This window comes from Struthio camelus, chromosome 2 (assembly GCF_040807025.1).
Source record: "Struthio camelus isolate bStrCam1 chromosome 2, bStrCam1.hap1, whole genome shotgun sequence".
Classification (NCBI taxonomy): Eukaryota; Metazoa; Chordata; class Aves; order Struthioniformes; family Struthionidae; genus Struthio; species Struthio camelus.
The window spans coordinates 60530936-60554954 of record NC_090943.1 but is presented as its reverse complement, the minus strand read 5'-3'; the positions used below and the strand labels follow the sequence as shown (position 1 = coordinate 60554954).

The 24019-nt window shown below is 40.8% G+C and overlaps 1 long non-coding RNA gene across 6 annotated transcripts in view; it reads left to right on the top strand.

Annotated features, from left to right (window-relative positions):
• Positions 1–24019, top strand: part of LOC104147042 (uncharacterized) — a 61777-nt gene that overhangs the window by 2382 nt on the left and 35376 nt on the right. For 2 of the 6 annotated variants that reach the window (XR_694832.2, XR_694833.2), the window contains exons 1-4: positions 1287–4032; positions 7376–8066; positions 8151–8280; positions 9416–9487. This is a non-coding gene — a long non-coding RNA (uncharacterized lncRNA). Of the gene's footprint in view, positions 1–1286; positions 4033–7375; positions 8067–8146; positions 8281–9415; positions 9488–24019 lie in introns of those variants that run through there. The other 4 variants (XR_011139770.1, XR_011139772.1, XR_694834.2 and 1 more) reach the window with 4 other exon arrangements.

The window sequence follows — 24019 nt, the reverse complement described above, 5'->3', positions numbered from 1 at the left end:
AAGGATTTTTTGAGTAGCTAGAGAAGGTCAAACACAGGGATCTGAAGCATCTTGCAGAAAAAAAAATGCAATTTTAGACCAACAGATTTTTTTTCTTATTTAATAAAGCATTGGTTTAATATTTCATGGGAAGTCGCAGCCAAGGGCTTAAAGTAAAGTTGCTTAAACAATGCATTGCTATTTGGAAGAGCTTGACTACATTAACTATATATATTTTACAGACTTCCACTGCCCTGTTTTAGTTCAGCAGAATATTTATAATGCCTTGTGTTCTACTGACTGGCTAGTGCTGCACCTGCAGCACTGGAAATAAGCCGTGGTGGGGTTGTTTGGGCCCTAATTTTTGTCGGGAGCTAACAAATTTTATGTGGTGCTGGCTGGAAGAAAATTATTCTTGCTTCCCCTTGGTGCATACAGACAAGAACTTCTATGTTTATGAAATGAGAAAACAAAATCTATGTTTTCTCTTTCACTGCAGCATGCTGATATGCTTGCAGGATGAGCATTAGCTCTCAGCATGAGCTTAGCTGCCCTGGGGATGGGGTGAAAAGGTGGCTCACCATGGTATTATCATAAAGAAAATCTGCTTCCATACACCGTCTCTTATCAAACATGTGGATTTGAAAGCAGAAACAACCATACAACATTCTTGCCCCAGAGGTGAATGCTCTGGAGGAAAAACAGCAACATCAAACTAATTCATAGTTAAAGCTGGCTAACCAGTTTCCAAAATACAGCTTTCTATATAAAAGCAGTTTTTAAGGTCTGTGAATAGCTTGAACCATTTAGGAGTTTCTAACATGACCACCATTAAAATTTGGGTATTTATAAGAGGCTAAAGATGAGATTCTCCCCTTTAGTAAACTGATTTCCCCCCCGTCATATTGCCAAGGATTGATAAATTAGATCTAAGGGCCCAGATAACACGCAGGTAAAGTAGGCCAGCCAGCACACTGACTGAGCTGAACCAAGATACTTAGGAAAAAATGGTGTTTAAGCAAAGACCAGACCTTGTTTGCAAGACTTCCTTGAGGACCATAATGGCTGTATTATGTGATCTGCTTACATAATGTTGGAATTCCTACTAGCTTCTTCAGTGTATAAAACAACTTGCTACAGGAATTGGGGGTTGACCAATTCCAATTGATCATGCAGTTTTGAAGGCGGCTAATATGACCACATGCTTAGAATTAGTAAATTATTTCTATATCACAAGAATAAATTGCTCCAAATATCCAAATATCCTGCTTTACTGCAGGTTAAAAGATAGACTATTGTAGAAAGATTTTTGTAAAGTTATTCCATTTCTGCATCCTTAAGTACTTCAACCTGTTTCTGAGAAGACAGGATTTTCCTCTTGAGGGTATTACATAATATTTATGCATGCTGAAGAGCTGAAGACTTTTTTTATGAATGGGAATATATTTTCCAGAGTAACAAATCAATATAATGATAGACTGCATTCCTATGTGGCTTTTTAATTTCAGATCTGAATGATGTGTATACATTTTAATTTGCATTAAGAGTGTTGCCTAGACAAACATACTCCATTGCTTCTACATGGTAAATTGCTTTTGTTGCTTGACGAGCACACCGCTCTTGGTCTCCACCAGTGACCTCTAGCAGCACAGTAAGGCGGTGAGCTTACTTACCGCTCTTGCCATGGCGTGCTAAGAATGAAGAGAAAGGACTCCACGGGGAGCTCGCTTTCTGTAGCTGTGGTCCTCATGGACTGGGCCAGAACTAAACAGTAAATTTAGTGGCCTATGCTGTTATTTTTATCATGTCCTTGTTGGGCTTGTTGATGAGCTTTCACTATCAGGACTGTTCTGGGAATTCAGTCCTGCTGTCATTGAATTTGGAGACAGTTTTGCTACTGAACTCAGCAAGTGCATGGGTAATCTCACATTAAGGCACAACTACTGGAACTCTCTTAAATCTGATGTGTCTTCACATTGGCCTTTTGTGATTTCCTTGCATCTGGCTTTTTCCAGGATTGCTGCACAACTAATATACCACACTCCAATGGAAAATGTAAAGAGACATTTGTTGCTAATAGACTTTCATTTACCATACGCTGTATTGTAAGTGCCAGTAAACTACTTAGTTTTTCTAGGTAATTAAAAATCAATTTTGAAATTTTATTTATTTATTTTTAGTGAGTGACAGCTGATGGAGTTTTATGTTCTAGTTTAAGAACATGTTCTGCTGCTTTAGTCTAATTTTAGATGCTAAAATGATCAGTACATCTGACCTACAAGGAAGAGAATATTTGTATCATTGGTTTAATGGGCACCTTTATTCCAAAAAAGAAAAGCCATGGAAGAACAAACAGAATATTGAACCTGCAGCTTGGTGGTATTGTACAATTCTCAGATTCACTGATCAATTAGTGTCTCTTCACCACATACTGAGACTCTGTCCATGTGGCTTTATGTAGTGTTGTGCCTGATCACACCCTTGCAAACATCCAGTGAGGCAGGGAAACAGTGCTTTCCTTATGTTTTAAGGAGGACACAGAATGTCAGATTAGTCCACAGGAACTGAGTAAACGATCAGTGAATTGAGTCCAGGTCTTCTAAGCCAGAATCCTCTCTTACTAAATAATCCTTCTCTCAGGCTCACTCTCCATCATCTGCTCTGTGTGTGTGTGCGTGCGTGCGTGTGTGTGGTGGGGCATATCTTTTCCCCTTAATCTCAGACCTCCTACTGATTTCAAGGTAAGGCTTTCTCACTACAGCATTTCTGGTCATGAGAAACAGTGCAAAGGGGTTGTGAATGTGTATGTCTATGTTAGGATAATATAAAGAAGTATGCAATCCCTGCACTTGGCCGAGATCCTGATGTCCGCAACAAAGCTCTACCAGATAAAAAGTCAGGATGTTTGTTCAGCATCATCAGGCCACAGAGAAGTGAAAGAATTCAAAGTGCGATCCATATGCTGCCCTGCTGCCAAACACATTACCCAACTGGGCAAGATAATGTAAGCACATAGGTTTATTCCACTTAAAGCATGTTAGCTTTGAACAGAGATTCACTTAGTGAGGAATGATTTTAGAACAGCTGAATATTATTGATAGCAAGATCTAGCTGACAGTATGGCTCGTACAGTTTCAAGCTTGCGCTGAAGAACCATGGAGTTCCTGGTTCCTTTCAGATCCTGGTCAGATTCCTGCCTTTGTCCACAGGAAATGTGCAGAGGTGAACAAGAACATTGGGTAAACAAGATCAGGAATGTAATTACTATTACTATCTGTCGTTCAAGGGAAATGAGGTTCCCCCTCTGGGCCTTTCTTTCTTTTTTTTTGTTTTTAATTTTTTTTCTCCCACTTACTTTGTTTCCTTCTGTCCTTGATTGTAAGTTTCTCTTTGTCTGTTGTCTACATTTATTTCCCCGCAGTGATTTTCCCTTTCCCCTGCTACAGTGATCACTAGTGACACAATTGAGTATTGCACTGACCGGTTCACGCATATCCCTGCCATCTTCTCAGTTTACCTCATGGCTGGTCGCTGTTATGAACCCTTCTGCTTCTGCTTCAGCCCTAGTGTCTGACCACTTTTGTCTGTCCCCTTGAGGCAGCGTCCATGAGCATTTGTTGTGCTTGTCCAGGAGATCTGACCAGGCGTGGCACCAGCCAAGGGTTTGGCGAACAGAGAATCACCAGGTAACCTCCTTGAAAATAAATCACTGCTCACTCATTATAGGTGCAGTGAAGTTTTTGGAGAAGTGCGTTTTAAAACGGTCTAGGGCAGTACTACTGCCTCACAGCCTGCCTTTCTCTAACAATAATTTAGGCAGGCCATATCTTATGTTGATGCAGTGGGAGCTCGTGCCAGTCTGTGTTTGCTTGAATCTCTTTCAAACCCCAGAAGAGAGAGTCATCTTTCTATACAGTGGAAGTTCCTTTGTTTTGTGCTTTCTTGCATTTTTGCCCTGCTCCAGGAAACCAGTTTAACCGGATGTTGAGCCAGTCTCCTTGGAGGTGATGACTCTGCCTTGTCCAACGACAGCCTTCAAAGGCTTGCTGTAAGGTATGTAGTAGGGAGCTCCTTGCCTTACAGTTTGTCTTTTCCTGCAGATCACTATTAAACTCAGTGACTGTAATATGTTACTAATAGCTGCAACAATAATATAAATATAGTTATTCAGGGGGGTTTTGCTGGCTGTGAGTGGGAAGAGTGTGTACTTCACGGGTAGGGGCTCCAGGAGTTCTAGGAGCTGTACCCATGATCACTGGCTTCACTGTATAACCGGCATAAACCTGGTGTGACTATTTATCACCGGTATCTAGACCTTACGAAGACGTTTGTAATGTCGCTTCTTTTATTAGGCTATTGATCCTGTGGTTCATGTGCTCATGCTGGATGTCCACTTTTTTTAGAGCCATCATTCAGAACTAGTAGAAAATCTGGCTGGGGCATTGCTACCGATGGTACTGAGGCCAAGCATAACGCATTCAGGGAGTGGTGTCCTGGTTATACTGCCAGAACATGGGAGATAGCTAGGCATTACACGTAAGGAAAACGAAAAGGAGGCAGCCACTAGACCTGATTGTGCTGTAACTGACTGACAGTTCAAAGCCACATCTGTCCCATTGTTCCCAATACTTTCTCACAAAAACAGATATTCAAGAGTTCTCCATTCCTGCTGGGCTTGTTGTGGCTAAGGAGTTTGATTTCTGTCATCAAGGAAAGCAAATAGAATGGGTGACACATTTTAGTCTCTACACAGAACCATATAAAGAAATAATTGTACCTCTTCAAAATAAAACACAAAGCATAGAAAAGAAGTAGGAACAACATGTGTTACCCCTTCTTATCTAATTCCAAGGACATTGCTATTCAAGGCAAGCATGCATCAGACAAGATATGAGCTCTTTTTGAGCAAAAGAATTAGTAGGGCAACTAATGTAATACTCAGGGCTGTAGCTAAGCTTCTGCATCCTGGAGCACTAAACAAAGACATGGTTCAACATGTGCTGTATAAATTAGACATGTGAAATAACTCAGACAATAATTTACCTCTGTGGCAATAAACTTGATCAAAATAGAAAAGGGCATTACAGCACACCAATCCAAAAACAGTGATGGAACAGTTTCTCCACCACATTAGCTCCAGGGAAAGGAAGAGCACTCTCTGAATGAGTTGCAGCTGTGTGCTGTACTGTTGCCCATTATATGTTTTGACTACCTTGTAATTGCAATCCAAAGAAAGTGCTGCCTTTTTCAAAGAAGCCAAGGCAGTGATTCTCAGGGCATCCCAATATTACTTTATTTCTAGTCCCCCACCCTAAAGAACCTCTAGCATCTGAAGAATTTTTCATATACTCATCCTACCCACAGCCAAAAGGGAATTGCTGTTGTAAAATAACTGGAGAGAAAAAGGAAGAATGCTGTGTCTAACTGTGATTGCAGAAGTATCACATGGCAGAATGTTATAACCTAACCTGATAGTTTAGGTAGTGGGAAATGAAGAATTAAACTAGGCTAGAGAGGGGCAACAGCATAATGAGATATCCTTGGTCTTGGTCTGATTCTCTTTTTGCCGCTCCTGTCGTGACTGGAAAGTACCAGAGAGGCTTTATTATTTGGCTACCTAAAACACAGGTGGCTCCAGCTTTTTGAAGCCCTCCTGAATTGGTTGAGGCAGAGCTTAAGCAAGCTGCTTATCATGAATTTAAATGGCCTGCTTGAAAATTGAGTTTGGTTTGGGGCTCATGCTCATCTGCTTTCAGACAAGAAGCACATGAAAGCAATGCAATATGATTCATGAAAGCTGCATTGACCAAGGGGCATGAATTCTCACAAAGTAAGACCGAGCACTGTGAGAACATGAGCTCTGTTGCAGATGTGAAATCTGGAAACTACATGTGAGCATCAAATTCTGTTAGGTGGCTTCTTCCCTTTAAGGGAAAAGATGGCATTTAAGGAAAACACAAAGATAGCTGAGAAAATTATCAAACACTGTACTGTCTATTATTCTCTTTCCCATATCTTTTAACTTTACTGCATCCAGCTTTGGGTTGCTACAGGGAGAGGACAGAGAGGACACCACAGACGCTGGAAGGGCACAAGAGAAACAGGTGTCTCTTCTCAGGGTCTAGATCTGCTCTCCTTCTTCCATATATGTCTTTTCTAGTCGCTTTGTGATGTTTGCTTTGATGCTGAGTATACTGTGTCACTCAAGCATGCCTCTGCAAAAGGCATTTGCCCTGGGGACTTGCAGGCAACGCCTCTGCAATACTGCAAGCATCCTTAACCTCGGCAAAGCTAAGCAAACTGGAGTTGCCAGCCAACTTTGGCCCAGCAGTACATTTATTTTGGCTGCAAGGGTCAACAGCACAAAATTTAATTTGGCTGTGCAGTAAAGGAAAGTAGATGATGGTGCCAGTCTCTATTTAATCTCATAACTCATGTTTGTTACCTATTCTGCCAGGAAAGTTGCCAGTGAAGCATACAGATGATTTTGTAGTGTATGATCTATTTCTTCATAAGAATGAAACATGTTAAACTGTCTATGCCAGCTTTGTGACAGTCCTTCACAACTGCTCTTGTCCTTGACATAAACTGTGATTTTTTTGATGTAATTAGCTTTCAAGGATGAGTAACGCACGCTTTGCTGTGCGCATTTGAATTTACTGGTAACAAGTTAACTTCAGGTGAGAAGATTGTCCCCTCTTGGTTAGAAAACTCAAAATGTAGATCCCTCTTTGACTTTGCATTACAAAACTATGAGGGTGAAAAGAAAAGCAGTAGTTTACATAAGGTGAATAGAAGAAGAGAAAACAGCATTTACCTTCTCCAGCAAGGAAGACTTGTTTGAAGGATGCAGAGTATGTAACGTGCTGGTCAGCAATAAGTTACATTGATTAATTCTAGTCTATAAAATGAAAAGGAAGAAAATTCCAGCACGCTTTGCTATGCTGTAAAAGTAACTTCACATGTTCATCAAAGAACTGAAATAGCCTTCCAGCACTGAAAGATTACTGATAAGCCTCTGACATGGGAACTATATGAACTGGGGAGAATCAATCAAATGGTCTAGCGAGAGGCTGATATTACATAAAAGCATGCACGGAGTAAGTTTATACATAGGCAACAGTTCCACAAGGACTTGTGTTTGGGGAGAAATTTACTGTTTTGGACAGAGGATTCTCTGTATTCACTAAATAGTGTTTATTAGTGAAAAAGGAAGAAAATGAAAAAACTTAGAGATCAAAATCTGTTTTCAGTATTTTCAAAATGAAAGAGTTCAACCATTTGTTTCAAAACTGACAGTTTCAAAAAAGAGATTAAAAGGTTGTCCAGAAAAGAAACAAAATATTTCTTTCCAAATCACATCTCAATGCAAGAATTTCTTTTATTTTTTAATAAGGAGGAAGACACCGAAAATAAGCATTAAAATGAAGACTCCATTTGTTACTCCATTGGTTACTTTCCGAATAGAGAATAGATCCCATAAGAAGATGAAGATCAACTAGCAAAATCGGTTGCAAATATTATTGACGGTGGTATTTACAAAGAAGTAACCAATGTTTTAAGGATATGTCAGCAGTAAGCATTTTTTTCCTGAGGAAATGTATGTCCTGTTTTCTAATAGGTGTGCATTCTTCCTGCTTACAGCAAGGGAGAAAGCTCTGATACAACTAAAATCCATTTACTCTTCAACAGCACATATAAGCTGCGAACTAAACCCTGTCTAGGCAGCAAACTATAACCTTGCGTTATCTACTTTTCTTCTGGCTTTCTTGGAGCTGCTGTTAATACTATATTAGTTTATTGTTCAGAATATAGTTAATGAGTGCCAAGATATGACAAGAAGAATGAATTTCACACTGGTTAATTGGCTGACGGGCCTAATCAACCCTTCTCTGTGACATCTGAAGAAGCACTCAGGCTTCCAGGATAGACCTAGAGGTCATTGCTCCTGGCAGCTAGGCTGAGAGGTTGAAGAGATATTTACCCTCTCCCTGCAGAAGAGCTAGAGTCCAAGGAAAACTGCTATTTATCAAAGTCTTCCCGCAGAAGGAGAGACCTGATAATTTGCCAGCAATTGAGCACAGCAGGTGTGTGTGTAAGAGTTTGCTGTTTTATTTGTCTTGGAATGCAAAGACCCTAAAACTACTCAAACTTTTATGTGTCTCAGCCAGATTGCTATGTCGCTTCTCTGGGAAAACGTCTGAAGCTCAGAAGATTTGCTGTAGGCCTGGATTTACTGTGCTGTCTTGCCAAGGATGGATGGAAAGGGGGAAGTTATGGCTAGATAATACCTAAGAAGAGGTAATCATGAGGGCCTGTCTCACCACGTTGTTCTTTGTTCAAAAATACCGTTTTACTCTGAATTTCTTAGAAACTTGAGTAGCTTTTCAGTACGCTACTGTATGCCAAGATGGTTTCTCTGGAGCATATTCTCAATTATACTTCCCAAAGTATAACACATGTTAAAAGGAGGAGTTGGAAGTTGAAAGTCTGGCAAATGACAGACCAATACCTTACTAAGCTAAAGGAGACGCGTGGGGGAATTGTTTTCCTATGATTGCATCAGTTATTCAGTAATCAAAAAGTGAGACTCTAGTTTTACTCATAAAGACTTCCTGAGGTTCCCAAAACAGAGTTTTAGTGGGAATAATACTTAAAAATATTTGTAATGCAAAGGTGTAAGAATTGTAAGCATGTTTATCACAGTCAACGATACTACCGACTTTTCACTCTACTTTTTGATTATAGCTCCTGCTCCCAAAATTCACTAGCCCATTGCAAAAAGGCCTTGGAGTAAATCCAGATGTAATATTTCTGTTTTCTTCGAAATCTGTGCTTACCTGGATGTTTTAATCAGGAATATCTGGTGGAACTCAGCTTTGCTAGGAAGCTTTCAACATTTGTGAAATTTTCAGCAAAGCAGGACAAAGTTAGAAAGACTATGGCAACATGGCAACCCTGAAAAATTTTGTATAGCTTCTCCTCCCTGTAATAGGGAGGAGAAGCTATAGAAAAGGAAAGGAATCGATACATTCAATTAAACTTGAGACTCCCCAAGCAACCTTGTACATAGTAAATCATAAAAAAGTCAACTTAATACCCTGAGAACAAGCAAGGCCACTTTTCAATAACCAGATTTTTTTTTAGGATATGTGATCTGTGTCTGGTCTTTCTGTGTGATTGTGAGTCAGGAGGGCATAGCACGCGAGTTTTTTCCTTAGCAGTAGCTGTGGCTGTAGATTAATGTTCTGCTCCCACTGAGAGTATGCACATGGGCCAAGAGAGAAATTCCTTGCCCTCAGCAATTCTGAACATGTGATCCAAGCAGATGGGGGTGGTGGGTAAGATGAAGGAGGTGGGAAGTGAACAAACATGTAGATGGCATACCTCAAAGAATTCAAAGTTACTGGTAACTAGCCTTCTTTTCTTTTTCCAGGAGATGATCCACATGTCTACACGTTCTCCAGAATACTTAAGGCAGTGTGCCACAACTCATTATTACCAAGAGGTGAGTTATAAAGACAGTTGTACAAACATTGAGCTTGATACAGCTCTACAAATAGAGTAGCATTCCTGAATACCTCTATGACTGCATAGTATCTGATGAGGAGATGAAAAAATCAGATTCAGATGTCAAGGTGATACAACATCCCTTGCTGGTGGAAGCAACTTATGCAGACCCTGAAAACCAAAATGAGAAAACACCAGAGAGTCCTCAAACAGAACAGTGCTGTGCAGAAACAGCTGCCATGAATACCTTGATGGAGCTATGCATCCTTGGACAAGTAGGAATGAGATCTTCAGATGCGGCCATTTCCCAGTTCTCTGAGGCTCCTCTGCTTGTAATAGAAATCAAGGCTACTACACTGGTGGTGTCAGAGAAGCCTGAACTGACAGCTTTAACCATCCTCTTTGGTAATGAGGTATGTGCTTGTAGAGCTTTCAGCCCATGAGTAAGGTGGTATCAGCGCCCAGGACTTTACTTCTGTTTCAGTGACTTCTTAGACTGGCTTACAGCCTTGGCCTTGAAACCTACCCTTGTGGCCATGTAGGGAGACGGTGAGGGATAATACAAAGGATCCTTGTAACACTTACCAGAACCTGACTGCAAGAGATAAGCTGTATCTGCAGGATGTGATTATATCTGCACTAGTGTGGTACTTGTGTCGTAACTGACAGCTCCTGGTAAGAGATGCTGAGTGTCCTGGTGCTGAGATGGGGGTGGCCCAACTGACTGAGGGACTGCCATGCTTCTTCCAACTTGAATTATCCTATGGTCTCTGTTGACCCTGGGCAGTTGCACCCACATGGGTAATGCTGTTTTCTTCAGCAGCAGGTTGTTTAGGTGACGTTTTCAGGGTTTAGAAGTGTGCGGAGTAAATGACCACCAGCAGCTGGGTCACAGGTGTTGAAAGGGATGATCTAGTATTCATAAGAACATTTGGCACCAGTTGCAGAAGTGAAACCCCATCATGGGGTAGCAGGAGGAGGATTAGGCCATGTGCTTTGCCATATGTGCCAACCCTGAGAACATCTAAGAGTCAGGAGAAGTTCAAAATGAAAGGAAAAAAATGGCAAAATGAAAAAGGAATGATTAGCTACAGGTAGGTACAGGTAGTATTTATAAGTGCCAAAGCTCCTGCTTATTACATGGGAAGATGTGGAAGGCATGTCTTGACCTATATGCGTGCCCCATGTTTGGAGTAGGGTCTTGACCTGCGTCTCTGGTACGTCTAAAGGAAGAGAAGTCCTTGGCTCTAGGCCTTTGTGATTCATAACAATTCAGAGTATAGATGGATCTGTCCACCATTACTTGAAAGAAGAACCATAGGCTGTTATATGGTTACCTGGAGAGAGATTTTAATACCATAGCATCAAACAAGAAGTAGTTACTTTATTCAGAATACTTCAGATGCGTAGTCTGTATTTCTTCTCTGTGAATACAGAGTATGCAGTGTTTTTAACTGAGGGCAGCAGCTTTATTAGCAATCCCACTGATCTCTGTAATGGCTGGAGTGGAGCTGAGGTTCTGAATGGCATTGGGTTCAGCTGGGATCAGCAGCCTCCCCAGGCTCAGGAGTCCCTCTAACTGTCTGGTTGAGTACACAGTGAAGAGAAATACTGCTCTGGGTATTTCCTGCTGCATCTTCTCCATGTTCCTCTCCAGACATTTCTAGATACGACTTTCTGTTCTTCAGCACATCAACCCTGTTGCTTGTATTTTGCTTTTCACTCCTGCTTTGCATGAGGCAAAGGCACAAATGAGAAGAATAAGATAAGCTGAAATGCACTCAGAAATCTGGATACAGGGAACAAAAGTGTGAGGGGTATATTGTGAAAATGAAATCAAATGTCATGCTAGCTGTCACTCCACAAAGCTACTGAGAGAGCTTAATGTGCATATCTAAAACAAATTAGTGACTCCACACATACTCAGTTACACTGAGTTACACACAGTTAACTAAAACTGCGTTAAAATAGCAGCTATGATGAATCTTAATGGGTTAATTCAACTTCTCATGTATAAGATGAGCTTGAATCAAACCTTGGAGTCAAACATCTGAGCTCTGGGGAACTCCAGGTTCATGCTTTGCAGCTGAAACTCATCTTGGTTTTAAACACATTTTTGTGACAAATGCCAAAAATTCCCCGCTCCTCCCCCTGCTTCTCCCTGCCCAGTCAAATCAGAATATCGCTGTGGCTTCATTACAGAGCTTTTCTCTCAATTCTTCTGCATAGCAGCTTATAGGCTTTTATTAGAAGGTTGTAATCCAAGCTCTCTCTCAATGTAACCTGGGATAATTCCATTCTTATCTGCCTCCCCTGCTTGAATTGCAAAAGGTAATTAGTGCCTCATGGAGTTGTTTGTCTTTCCTTTTTCCTTCCCCTGGCTTCAGCTTACTGCACTGAATTTTGACTTGATATGAATTACAGATGGGTATCTGATCTAAATACTTGGTAAATTAGTTTCTGGCTTGGTAACCTTATTTTATAGTGTATTTTGTTATGGAACACTCTGATATAGGTTAATGTGAGGGGCCAGGTGTGCATATCTTTTTAATCATCTTAAATATCCGCTCAGTATCTGCTGATACTATTAACATGTTTGTCCTTTGTTTAATATGCAGCAGAGAGGATCGTTGAGATAAAAAATAAGTATGAATAGAGGAAAGCTGAAACCAGTATATGACCAAGGATGTCCCTTACAAATAGGCCAGAAGAGGAAAGAAAAGAACCTCTCTAAGCTGATCAGATTTGCAGGTTAAATTTAAGTCATACAAATGGAGTCTTCTATTTATGTATACATATGCACATTTACATATATATGGCATATGCACAGGCCTTTATAGGTGTACATGATTCCAAGTAAAACCTTATGGGAAGTTTGTGTATTAGGGTATAGATAGTTACAGCACTTAAATTACACATTCGTTAGCTTAATCGATGTGATTGATTCAATGCATTTATTAAACCACCCCCATCACATCGCTCTGATGCGAGGCAGAATCCATTAGTTAGCTTAACCCACCATGGAGGTAGCAAGACCTGTAACACCAGGGCAAAAGGAGTTCTAAATGTATCATGGTCGGATGAAGCAGCTCTTGACTAATATGTTTTATGTTAGCTGTTAAGCCTAGCTAAGAGCGGATGGTGACTGGTAATGCTGCTGTAGTTTGTTCTCTCATAATCATCTTGTATTCATAACATGAAAGATGTAGCTGATCCTTCCAAGCATTACCTGATAGAAGTATCAACCTACTGATTTGTAGGGAAAGTCATAGCTACAGAGGAGGCCCATACAAGCAGCATCCACAAATCCATTGCTTTTAATTTTGTCCTTTTTTTTTTTTTCCCCTTAAGTTACCAGTTGTTTTACTCTTCATGTTGGATTTTTCAGCCTATCACTACCTAGTTCCTTACTTACAAGTTGATAATGGCCCCCATTATCCTTGTACCTGCATTGCATTTTGCAATACACTTACCTTCACAGCCAGCTTGTGATGCGAGGAGATGCTTATACTCCCATTTCCCCAAGAACAGGGAGATACAGCACATTGGCTAGGGTCACAAAGAAGGTCTATGGTGCAGATGAGAACTGAATGCAAGGCTCCTGCATTTCAGACTAGCATCTCAAACACAGGACAGACTTCCTTCTTGTCCTGTTGCTACCGTTCATTGTTACTGTCATTGATGGCCTCTCTGTTATTTATTTACACCTGAATTTGATCTGGAATCTTCTTGGTTATTGCTTCTAATCATATTTTTGGTTGTTTACTCTCTTCCTCCTTTTTCCATTTCCAGTGTTTGTTACCCTCAGGACCCCCAGTCCTTAGCTGGACTACTCTTTGGAACATGCGCTGGGTGACACTCTAAGAAGGGTCGGGTAAACTGAGGTATTCTTTTAAATTCAGGCAGAAGAGGTAGTAAAAGCCTGATTGTGGAATGTAGGGGTAATTCAGGACTTTTTCTAAAACCATGGTTGTGTCGATTTAAAGTGTAGTTTTTCTTCTTCGCTCCCCTCCTTCACTTATACTAGGCTCAATTAGAATGAAGCAAAAGTTTTGATGAGGACTTTCTTGGCTTAAATAAGTCATCTATTGAATTAGCTTCTTCAGTTAGAAACAACAGCTGCTGCCAGCAGATAACCTTACCCAGGATTTATTGAGATAATCTTGATCATGGAGGTCAATTATTTCATTTTATTTTCAAACTTTTGCAAGGAATTAGTATATTTCATTATCTCCCTTTTTTTTTTCACCATTTCTTTCCATCTTTATTGCCTGCTTTTAATAGCAAATATATATTATTGTCCTCTTTGCAAAGGAAATCCCTCACTTTGTTTTGGCTCATCTTCTGTAGGATCAATCACGCTTGCAGAATGACATATGATGGCTGCGAAAGTGCAAGACATTTTTTCCAAGCCACTTCTATGCTTTTTTGGATCTAGCTCCAAGCTTCTTAATGCCTCAAAGAAAATATTATTAATATACTGTGATTCTTGGCGCTTTCTGAACGTGCTGTTGGTGTTGAAGAAGTGACTTTCCTTCCACATGGCATGTGGAGTTTTGAGGGCCAGGTTCCGATTCCTCTGAGATATGTCAGATCAATGTAAATATGATGAAGGTAAATAACTCCATGATTTTCCATAGTTTCTCTGGATTAGGTGCTGAATGACTGAGATGAGAAACCAGCTCACAGTGTCTGCTTCATCTAACAGAAGTTTCCAGTAGCACTGACATAAGGGAACAGAAAGCCAGCAGGCAGAGAAGTGGCAGTGTTGAGATCACTGGCATAAGCCTGCTATTTTTATGAAGGTTTTGCTTCCTAGCCAATTCCTGCTAGATTTTAAATTTGTTTAGCATACAGCAAGTCTAATTATTTTTAATAGGAGTTGTTGGAAAGCGAGTATTTTTGAAAATCTGCCTGTACATGCTTAATGAATGTGCTCAAGGGAAATCAAACATTTGGGATTTCTGTTGAAATTCTGCATTGAACCCTGATAATTTTTTTTTTTCTTTTTAAGCAGAAAGAACAGTTACTTCATGCAGAAAATATGTTTTCCATGTGCCTTGTTCTTTCTCCCCTCAATCCTTTTCTCAGTTACAATGTGAGCATATTTTCACTGTGTTTTTAACCTATTTTAACTGTATTTTACTGCCCATGAGCCAATGGTAGAGTAAGGAAACTATGATTTTTCCATGCCAAATCTGTACCTGGTGCGCCGTTGGTGTAATTCATTCAAGCTGCTGCGGTTTGGGAGTCCAAGACAGACCCTGCTAGTACCTATTTTACACTGCAGGAAAGTACCTAACTTTGGATACCTGCTCCAGTAACTCACAATTTTACATAGCGGATGAGATTGGTTGATTGGTTGGTTTGTTTGTTTGTTTTTCCTGCCATCTAGCATAGCTTCTTTTTTTCTGGTCATGCCAATAGGCATCTCAAGTTATTGATCATCTACACTGTACCACTTTCCATAGAGTTCATATTTTAATTCATTAGGATTCATCATGATGCATGTCATGATTTTCCCTCCTTCTGTATTAATTACTGGAAGGAAGGGAGAAGAAGGACATCTTTCTCATCGTGCATTAGCCTCAGTGATTTTTTTTTTCAGATTTGATGCCTAGGCAAACAAAGCAGTAACAGAAAGGCTCCTTTTATTCTTTTGAGTTCGTGAATGTCGTGACTACTACTCTCCTCAGCAGATAATCCCAAACGTTTTCCTCTAGTAAAAGTTTCGCTATATAGGGCAAGATCACTAGCGGCCACTGAGTTTGTGAAAGTATGAAATAGGAACAGCATTTGTAAGATGTGTGATCCGACTGGACAACAGCACAAATAAGTGGCCCTTCCTCTCCTCTCCCTTTCCCTCCCCTCCCCTCCCCTCCTGTCCTCTCCTTAACCAGGTTTGAGCCTCTGCACTGTAGGCCTCTGTTCTGTGATCATTGCAATTATCTTGTTTTGACTTGGTCAGAATGATCAGACGCATTCAGCTAGCTGAGTGTCTGTGTCCTAGCTCCATACGTGAATCACTGTCTCTGTATACCTGCCGGCAGCACCTTTCTTCAGGGCTTACCCAGTGTAATGGTGATCTCAGTGGAAGGCATGAGTCACTTCCAGAATTTGTGAATCACTGAGCCCAATCCAAAGGCGGAGATAACAGCATTCTGGAAGAGTTACTGAATGTAAATAGAACACTATAATTTCATTAATGTTAAATCCATCTGTAGGCTATTACAACAGGGTACAATTATCAGTGTGTTCTAGAAGTGGCTTTTAGGCTCTGCAGAGGAAGTACAATTCTCTATAAAATTCTGTAGACCTCTGATCTCTCCAAAGCCCTAACTTCTTAAGGCTTATTTGCTATCTTCTGCAGGAGCCTTTCACAAAGAAGAATCATACAAGAATGTTTAACGGAGACTCCTGCCAACTTAACTTTTAGTTGAGTTCCTCCTTCCTGCTCACTGGCTTATGTGATCTTGGGCTGAAGTCACTGGGATACTTTGATTTTGATTGAAGTAGAGCCTCAATTTTGGCTTTCGGTTTTTGCATCTATTTCTGATGAAAACCTTGAACCATTTGACATGTAACCTCTGAATCTGGCCCACCATTTTAGCTGTTCAAAGGGCTTTTCGTTTGCAAAGCCTAGCATATGGGATCCCTGTTTGTTTTTTAGTTGAAGCTGTTCTTGAAAGATGATAAAAACAGACTGAAATAACAAAGCTACTTCTCTTGTTTTACTTGTAGAGCTGAGAACTGGCTAAGCAAATGTCAGCCAGATTCAATTCAAAAAGAAAAATAGCCTCTATCTTACGTGCCAAACTTCTCTTCAAATAATATTGAACCCCTGAAATTGCTGATAGCCAGACTCTTTAACTGTTTTAAAAAGGAGGAGGGAGGAATCTGGAACAATTACTGTAATTCAGTGATGCTAGACACAATAGGGAGCAGCTCTGCTTTATTAGGAATGAGTGATGAAATTAGATCTCTCTGTCTAGGAAGTTAGTTATATCATGTGTCCTCTCCTTGGACAAAAGGAGAGTGTGGGATAGATCTGATGATTCTCCTGCATCCTGGTTGCCTCATGGACCCCACTTCAGACATGTGAAGTGCGTTAGGACATTGTGTTTCTGTTTTAGCAGATAAGTGGAAATGACGTACCAGGGTGACAGTGCCAGAAGTATAGTGGGGAAAAAAAATCTTTTCTAGATAGTACTTTTTAAAAGTACTCTCATGACAGGCATTTAAAAAAGATAAGAGTACAGCCTTGCTTTTCTCTTTTGCAGTTCCTGCCTGAGATTAACCTTTTTCAGGGACAAAATAAGGGAAACAAATTTCTGAGAGAGGCAACAAATACAAGCAATGAGCTTTCTACTCTGTGTGAGTGTGTGTGTGAACACTTTGAGGGGAAAAAACCTCTTTTCAGTTTCCCTTGTTATTTATTACATGTCTGCAGGTTGCCTAATTGAACTCAGAGGTTATCAGTTCTAAGAAAACAGTCATTAGGGGACACTGAACATTTTGTTTTCCAATCAGCTTTCCCAATGGCTAAAATTTGTTAATGTTTATTAACGGAAGAAAGTAAAAGCAAGGAAAGAAAATCAATCTGCAAGCTAACAAGGAAGAAAAATGACTGCTAGTTCTTGATATGCTATTAACTATTCATCACAAGTATGCTAACAATCTCTCTCCCTCATTCAGAATAGCCTCTGTGATAAATGTGGTGTCCAGAAAAGGTTCAAAGATAGTAGTAAAAATAAAGACCATTTTCTTCCAGCTAATTATATAGTCTAGAAAACTAGGTTATAACTGTGTATCTACACATATTTTAGTGACACAGATGTATATTTTCTAATTGCCTGTGTCTAGCTTTGCTGCTAGCCATGTCAGAGGAAGAGATAACTCTTATCTTTTGAATATGTTTTAATGGAAAGCCTGCTATGCTATGGGTTAGACTGCAGTCATTGCTTGAGTTAAATTGCAGTTAAGTGTGTGTGTGCCCAAATGGCTTTGGGTGTCCGTGCCAATGCTGAACTTGGCCTACTAAGACTATTTTGACGTAAGGAGGACTTGAAGACTGGCATGTTTTTCAAAGCCTTATATTCTGCTCTAACTGCCCCGTTCCTATTGGTAGCAATGGCTATCGAGCAGTTAAAATAACACTTTCTGATCTGAAATTCTGCTCCTGAGTGTCATGGTAGATTTACAGTTTTCTACGTGCCAAACCAGAAGGTTATATCCGGGGCACAATGTTCATCTGTAATCATCCAGAAATACAGACACTGGGATTTCTTCACAGCTGCAATAACATTACTTTAAGATGTAATGTGAGGGACCGCTCATGTAAGCTCCATAGATCATAGATAGTCTCTGGAACAGGATGCTAGATCAGATCCCTAATCCTGTCCTATTGGGTCTGAGTGTGTCCAAACTTTTGGAAACCTCCCCCTGGGGCAGGCCGGGGGTGTGCATCTGTGAAAAATAAGCCTCAAGTCACTTGGTCCTCTTCTCTCCTCTTTGATCCTATCACCTTCTTTCCTAAACATCTCTGGGGAGCTGTTTGGTACTATGTCTCTGTCCTGTTCTTTCTTTGTGTCCCAGCTTTGTGCTGGCTATCTGAAACTTCTTATCTACGTGATTGTGGCAATTCCCTACCATCCCTCATGCAATCACAGTAAAAATAACTTTAGAAGAAGCTCACTTAACAGGCTGTCATTTCTATTTGATGTTTGAGTTCTTCTAAAAAGGAAAAAAACCCTCTAAAGTCTGATTTAATAGCTTTCCTTCCCTCTTGGTTTTTAAGCAAATAGCAGGTTTTGTATTATGGGAAAAAACCAGAGGGAAGAAAAATTGCAGTTTTCCTTTGTGTATGAAAATATTTTGCACGTTTTGTGGAGAAGTGACATAGGATAACAGAAACTGAGTACCGAGGCCAGTGAAAATGTCTGAACTTGTTTAAACTTCCAGCGCCGGAAGGTCACACGTTAAGACAAACACTTGCTGACCCACTAGGTCACTCCGCAGGATTCCATTCTGCAAGTTTAACTTTAAAATATCTCTGACTTATGTGACTCCTCTTAAAACTGCATCCTAAGGGTCAAGCTTGGACATTCAGCTCCTAAGTGTTATTTAACTAGATTTCCTGAATCCTGGGCTGGGCAAAATATTTCTGATGGTAAGAAAACACGTCTTTTTACCTCTTAAAATGGAGGCAGAAATCTAGACCGGATGCACTGATAGAGCACTTCCAGGTATACTACTTAGAGCAAAAGGCACTCTCCCTTTTGGAAGTGTCTGAAACATAGAACATTGTTAAGCACAACACTAGGAAGCACAGAATTAAGACTCCAGGCACCGAAGGGGGGAAAGTGCCTTTATCGCCCTTCACAGTTCTAAGTAAATGCCATTTTGGCACAGATTCTGCCAGCTTGGCTGTCTGGATTTGGAAAATTTGAAGTTTTCTGCTTAGCTGCTCCCTCACAGTTCCTCCCTTCCTCCCTCGTTCTTCCCCATTCTCCTCTCGGTGCAGTTTGGTTCCTCCAAGCTGGCCAGCAAAGCCATTTGAGATATCTGTTAAATAATCTTTGCAATCAGCACCTTTGCCTAGCAGGACTGAACCCATCATGATCTCAACACCATCAAGTTTCAAGTAATAATTTGCAGTATGAATCCAAACAGTGTGGCTCTGGCTTCTTTCTGATGCATATGACATCTGATTAATTTTACACAAATGTTCCAAAGTACCAATCTCGGTTTGTCTAGAGGCTAAAATATTTAACAGCTTAGAGAATGAAGACAATGCCAGCTACATCTGCTTGTTTTAGCTATGTAGAAGGTATGTAACTGTCCAATATCAGCATAGGCATGTATGTGTGGAAAATATGCTCTAAATCTGTGTTGAAGTAGCAGTGTCCAAAAGTTAATGGAATGATCCTTTTACCTTAGTCAGTTCTAATCAAAACCATTTGAAGCACTCAGAAGAAACATCATCTAATTCACTTAACTTTTACCTGAATGATGGCAAGCTTATTTATGTAATCCTCAATTCCACCATGAATGGCTTTTGAATCTGGGAAGCGGTATGTCTTTGAGTAGTGCTTGGATCTGAAATGCCAGCACATGTTCAGCTGCATGTGTCAGAGCAAAGCTGGAAGCATGAGGAACCTTGCACCAAACATGTAGGAAGATATTTTTGTTTAAGTTTACCAATGAGAGGGAGGAAACATTTCTGAGATTCTGTGAAGCTGCTGCCTGGGTTTTGAAAGGGAGACATTCTCTGGTAGATGAAAAATAAACATCCAGTGAGCTCTAAAGGGATTAGATCATCTTGGCTGAGATGGACCAAGGTTTACAGTGCAGATTCACGTCTGCTTAGTGTACTCCAGAGAAGCTAAGTTGAGCACATGTTGTAGCGCAATGTAGCATCTCGCTGCATAGGCAGACAGATAGGGCCAGTCTTGCTGTTTTCACCTGTTCACCCAAGACTACAGTGAATGTTGTATTATGGCATACCAATGGGAGTATGTTCATGCATGGGACCCCCTAGTTGTGCAACATAATAATTCTCAGATAGATTCCAGCAGTTTCTTGTTCTCTCTGCATTAAACTGCTATATGGGTCTACTTTTCCTTCCTGTTGCTTCCACCAATAGCCAAGTTGCAGGAACAACTTTGTGACTAAGTTAAGAAAGTCTTTTCTTAGACAGGAAGGCAGGTATGATTATCTCTGACTTGGGGATATTGCTTCAATCACTTTTTAGGAGGACCAAAGAAATTAGGCTAGCCTGGAATTTCCAAATGTTTGTCAAATGGCCATAGAGATTACTGAGGACAAACATTATTGAGTCACGGAGCAGATGAGGACCTAAAGGTTAGATCCCCACTGGCTGTAGAAGGATGAACTCAGGTCAGTTATATAGTATAGCAACTTTCATAAGGCTGTTGTGCAAAACAAACCACTTACTACAGCAGGGCTTCCTAGACTGTGTTCTTCCCTAAGCAGTGATAGTCAGCTCTGAGAGGGCTCTGGCTCCTTTCCCCCTATAGAAGATGGCTCTCAGCTCAAAACGAGAGCTCCTTCTATTACCAGAGACCCTCAGCTACGTGTTATGCCTCTGAGGATGATGTAAAACACTGATGCTTTTGACCTCGAGATTAAAATATTTACATTGGACTATTTGCCATGACACTTGTACAGCCCAACTATAGGTGACTTGCCAATATGAATTAAATTGTCAGCTTCATTAGAGGTCCCTTTTCAGTGGCTTAAGATTTTCTCCTAGAAGTGCTGTTTTGAAGTTACCGCACCTTGTGCTTTATCTCTGGCCAAGAATTACCATGTGTGGAAAGTTCCAGTAAATATATTCTGATCTTTCCCTGAACTAGCAGCGTGTGAGAGGTCTGCCATAGGGAGCAAACAGCATGTGGTGTCTGCTCAGGGCACTCGGCTGAATGTCTCAGGCTGGGGAAAAATGGTTCCAAAGCAACTTTTCATCTTCACAATCCCAAACTTCTGGAAAACATAAATTTAAAATCTTTGTGTTGCAGCAAATTCCCATCCTGTTCTAGAGTGGAGTCATCCTTACTCTTGCGTATCTAAAGCTCTTGTGATTTGACACAGTTTTGGATATAAAACAATACAAAATAGAGGTGGTGGCATGGTGCCTGTTACAATTTGATATGCAGATGGCAGCTTTGAATTTCACTGCTTCTGAGAGTACTCAGAAACTTGATAGGATCATTCCATTTATATAATGTTTGATCTCAGGGATATCCTATGTTGGAGCATTTAAAAAAAAGAAAAAAGTGGTTGATGCACTCTAGGTTGCTGCATGTGACTGCATTAAGGCCTTATTCCCAAACAAAATATTAATTGGCCTTCTAAGGCTGCAGACTAATCACAGCCAGCTACAGACTGATCCCCTCCTTCACAGATTTGAAACAAACCTCAAAATGCCACACGAGGATTGACTCTGAGGAACTTAGCTTGGCGTCTGTGCTGCTCGCTGGAGCTGACAGCACATTGTGAATGTGTCATCTGCTCTCTGGCTGTCCAAGTGTCGCACTGCCATCTGGCTTGAGTCAGGGAAATGCACAGAGGGAAGCGAGCATTGCACAGAACTGGCAGGGAGGCCTGCACGCTCGCTCGGTCAGCCCGCAAATGCTGCACTTTGGATCCCTGAAAAGCATTTCCTTTTAAAATCAGTCTCAAACTAAGGTCAGTGTTGGGGGGGAGAGAGCGAGAGCAAGAGAGAGAGCGAGAGCAAGCAAGCACGCTCATCAGAGGAGATTCATAAAGATGAACTACTTACAAAGGAAATAGTCATTAGTAGCTTCTTAATTTGAAAAGATACAGAGTCTTACCACACGCAAGACTTAGATTAACCTCCACAGTGACATTAATAACTATTTTCCTGTTGTACATTATAGATTTTCCTGTGGGCTATTAATTTTGTGTAATGGCTCTTTTGGTTGATTATCAAAGGCTGAATTGATTACCCTCTAACATTAAAACGGCATCAATATCCCCATGCTGAGTTGATGGCATTTTAGAAATAGCTAGACAGATCAGATTGACTTGTGGCTTGAACTGGCTTTTGTCCAGCTATACCTTGGGGTTTTAGAGACTGCTGCACATCTCTGTAGCATCTGTCTGTCCATTTTAACTTCACTAGCGCTAACACAGTCTCTAGTGTACTTTATGTGCTCATAGAATATTTCCTTTTTTGGGCTGAATTCTCTATATTAGCAAGGCTGTGTAGATACTGTCAGAATGGCAGTGTGGGTTTATCAGTACTCGCTCAGCCTCATGCTGAAGCAGCTTTTTTCAGATGTAAGTTTCCTGCCAGACTAAAACCAGGTACAATCCAAAGACCTCTTAACTTTATTGTATAAGTCTATGTTGCTCTAATTATAGCAGAACAATATATTTTACCATCTGCTGGCAGTTCTCTTACAAATTGCTAGAAAAGCTCACTTCATTCAGAAGCTTGTCATCCAAAGTTTAGTCGGAAAGCAATTTATTTTGAAACAAATGCTTCCAGATGCTTTCCTGAAATGAAGCACCAGCTTTGATTAAAAACAAATAAATAGCTGAAACAACTGAATTAATTCTGGCTTGTGGCTAGTTCATGCCATGATGTCTCTTCCCTCTTCCAAACACCAGCAGAAATAAGCTAAGAGCACAACTAAGTGTTTGTATTGGCGCTCTAAGCTTTGGAAAGGCCTATGAGCAGGGCAGCTAGAGATGATGGGAGCAAGCTGGCAGGGCAGGGCTTGTCAGAGTGCACATATCATCAGCTAGGCAAATCCCAAGGGGATGCCCAACTTCAGTGCCATTGATTGAAGGCAACGTAGCAGGCTGTAAAACATCTCGATCTGCCTTTAAGCTGTGCTAATGACCATAAGATAGGCACCTGCTTTCTTAAAAAAGGAAAAAAGGGCCTTCTATGTCCATTCTGACCGCTTCTGGTTCCTAGTGACCTGACGAGACCTATTCTGATGAGTATGACCAAGGAAATACCTTCCTCCAAAAATGTGTATCCTTCCTTGTAGTGACTAGCTCAGCTTCCCTGAAAGGAAGAGGCCTGAGGCTTAGCAGCCAGACATGTTTCTTAAGATGCTGGACCTAATGGTAGTTTTAATAGTATTTCCCACAGCGGGCCTTGTTTCATGCATTAGTTAAATCATCCACGTGGCTTGCAACAATGGAGGAAGAAAATTCATTAACAGTCCTGCTTCATTTTTCACACAGCTCAACCCTTCCCCAGATGGGACAGCTACCTCAGCATGATCAAAGAAGGGTTAAGGCTTGCTTCTTTTTCCTTCTGCTCTCCTTCTTCCTTTCCCTCCCCCCGCCTCTTCATTTCAGAGTACTCTCACCCGCTTTCCCCCTTCTTGGAGCAAAAGGGCAAAGTTTCAGCCTGCGAATTTTGCTGAATGTAAAATGAAAGTCACTCATGTGTAAAGAACAGCCATATGATATGTAAATCACAAAATCACAGACCATGTAGGACAGTCTGAATTTGTAGTGGCTTTGGAGAGAACGGCCAGGAGGTGGTTTTAGCAGTTGGGAGGAGAAGAGTAGATGACTGTTGCTCCTGAAAGAAATCCATATTACCAATTTGGCTAGGCAAAGGAGGCGGTAGCCAAGCTGCGGGATGAGGCTCCACTACAAGAGGAGGATGGCACAGACAGGAAAGGATTAAAGATCATAGAGATAACCTAGCCAAGTTAAGATCTTTCTTTCCTATTAGTCTGTTTTATAGAAGTTCATGGAAGTTCAAGGGCTAACATGGGAATAACATGACAAACCTGTTTTCCTATTCTTTTTCATGTAGTCATGTAGGTTGTTCTTAGTATGGTAGCGTTAGAAATTGTGTACTTGCGTGTGTAAGGGCTGGTTCAAGAAACATTTAATGTGCAAATGAGTGTGAGCGCACGGTGCAGCAGCAGGACAGAATAGCAGTCCAAGCCAGATGTTTCACTACCAGGGTGAAACCTCTTACATAAGAACACGAATCTCTCTTTAGCTATCA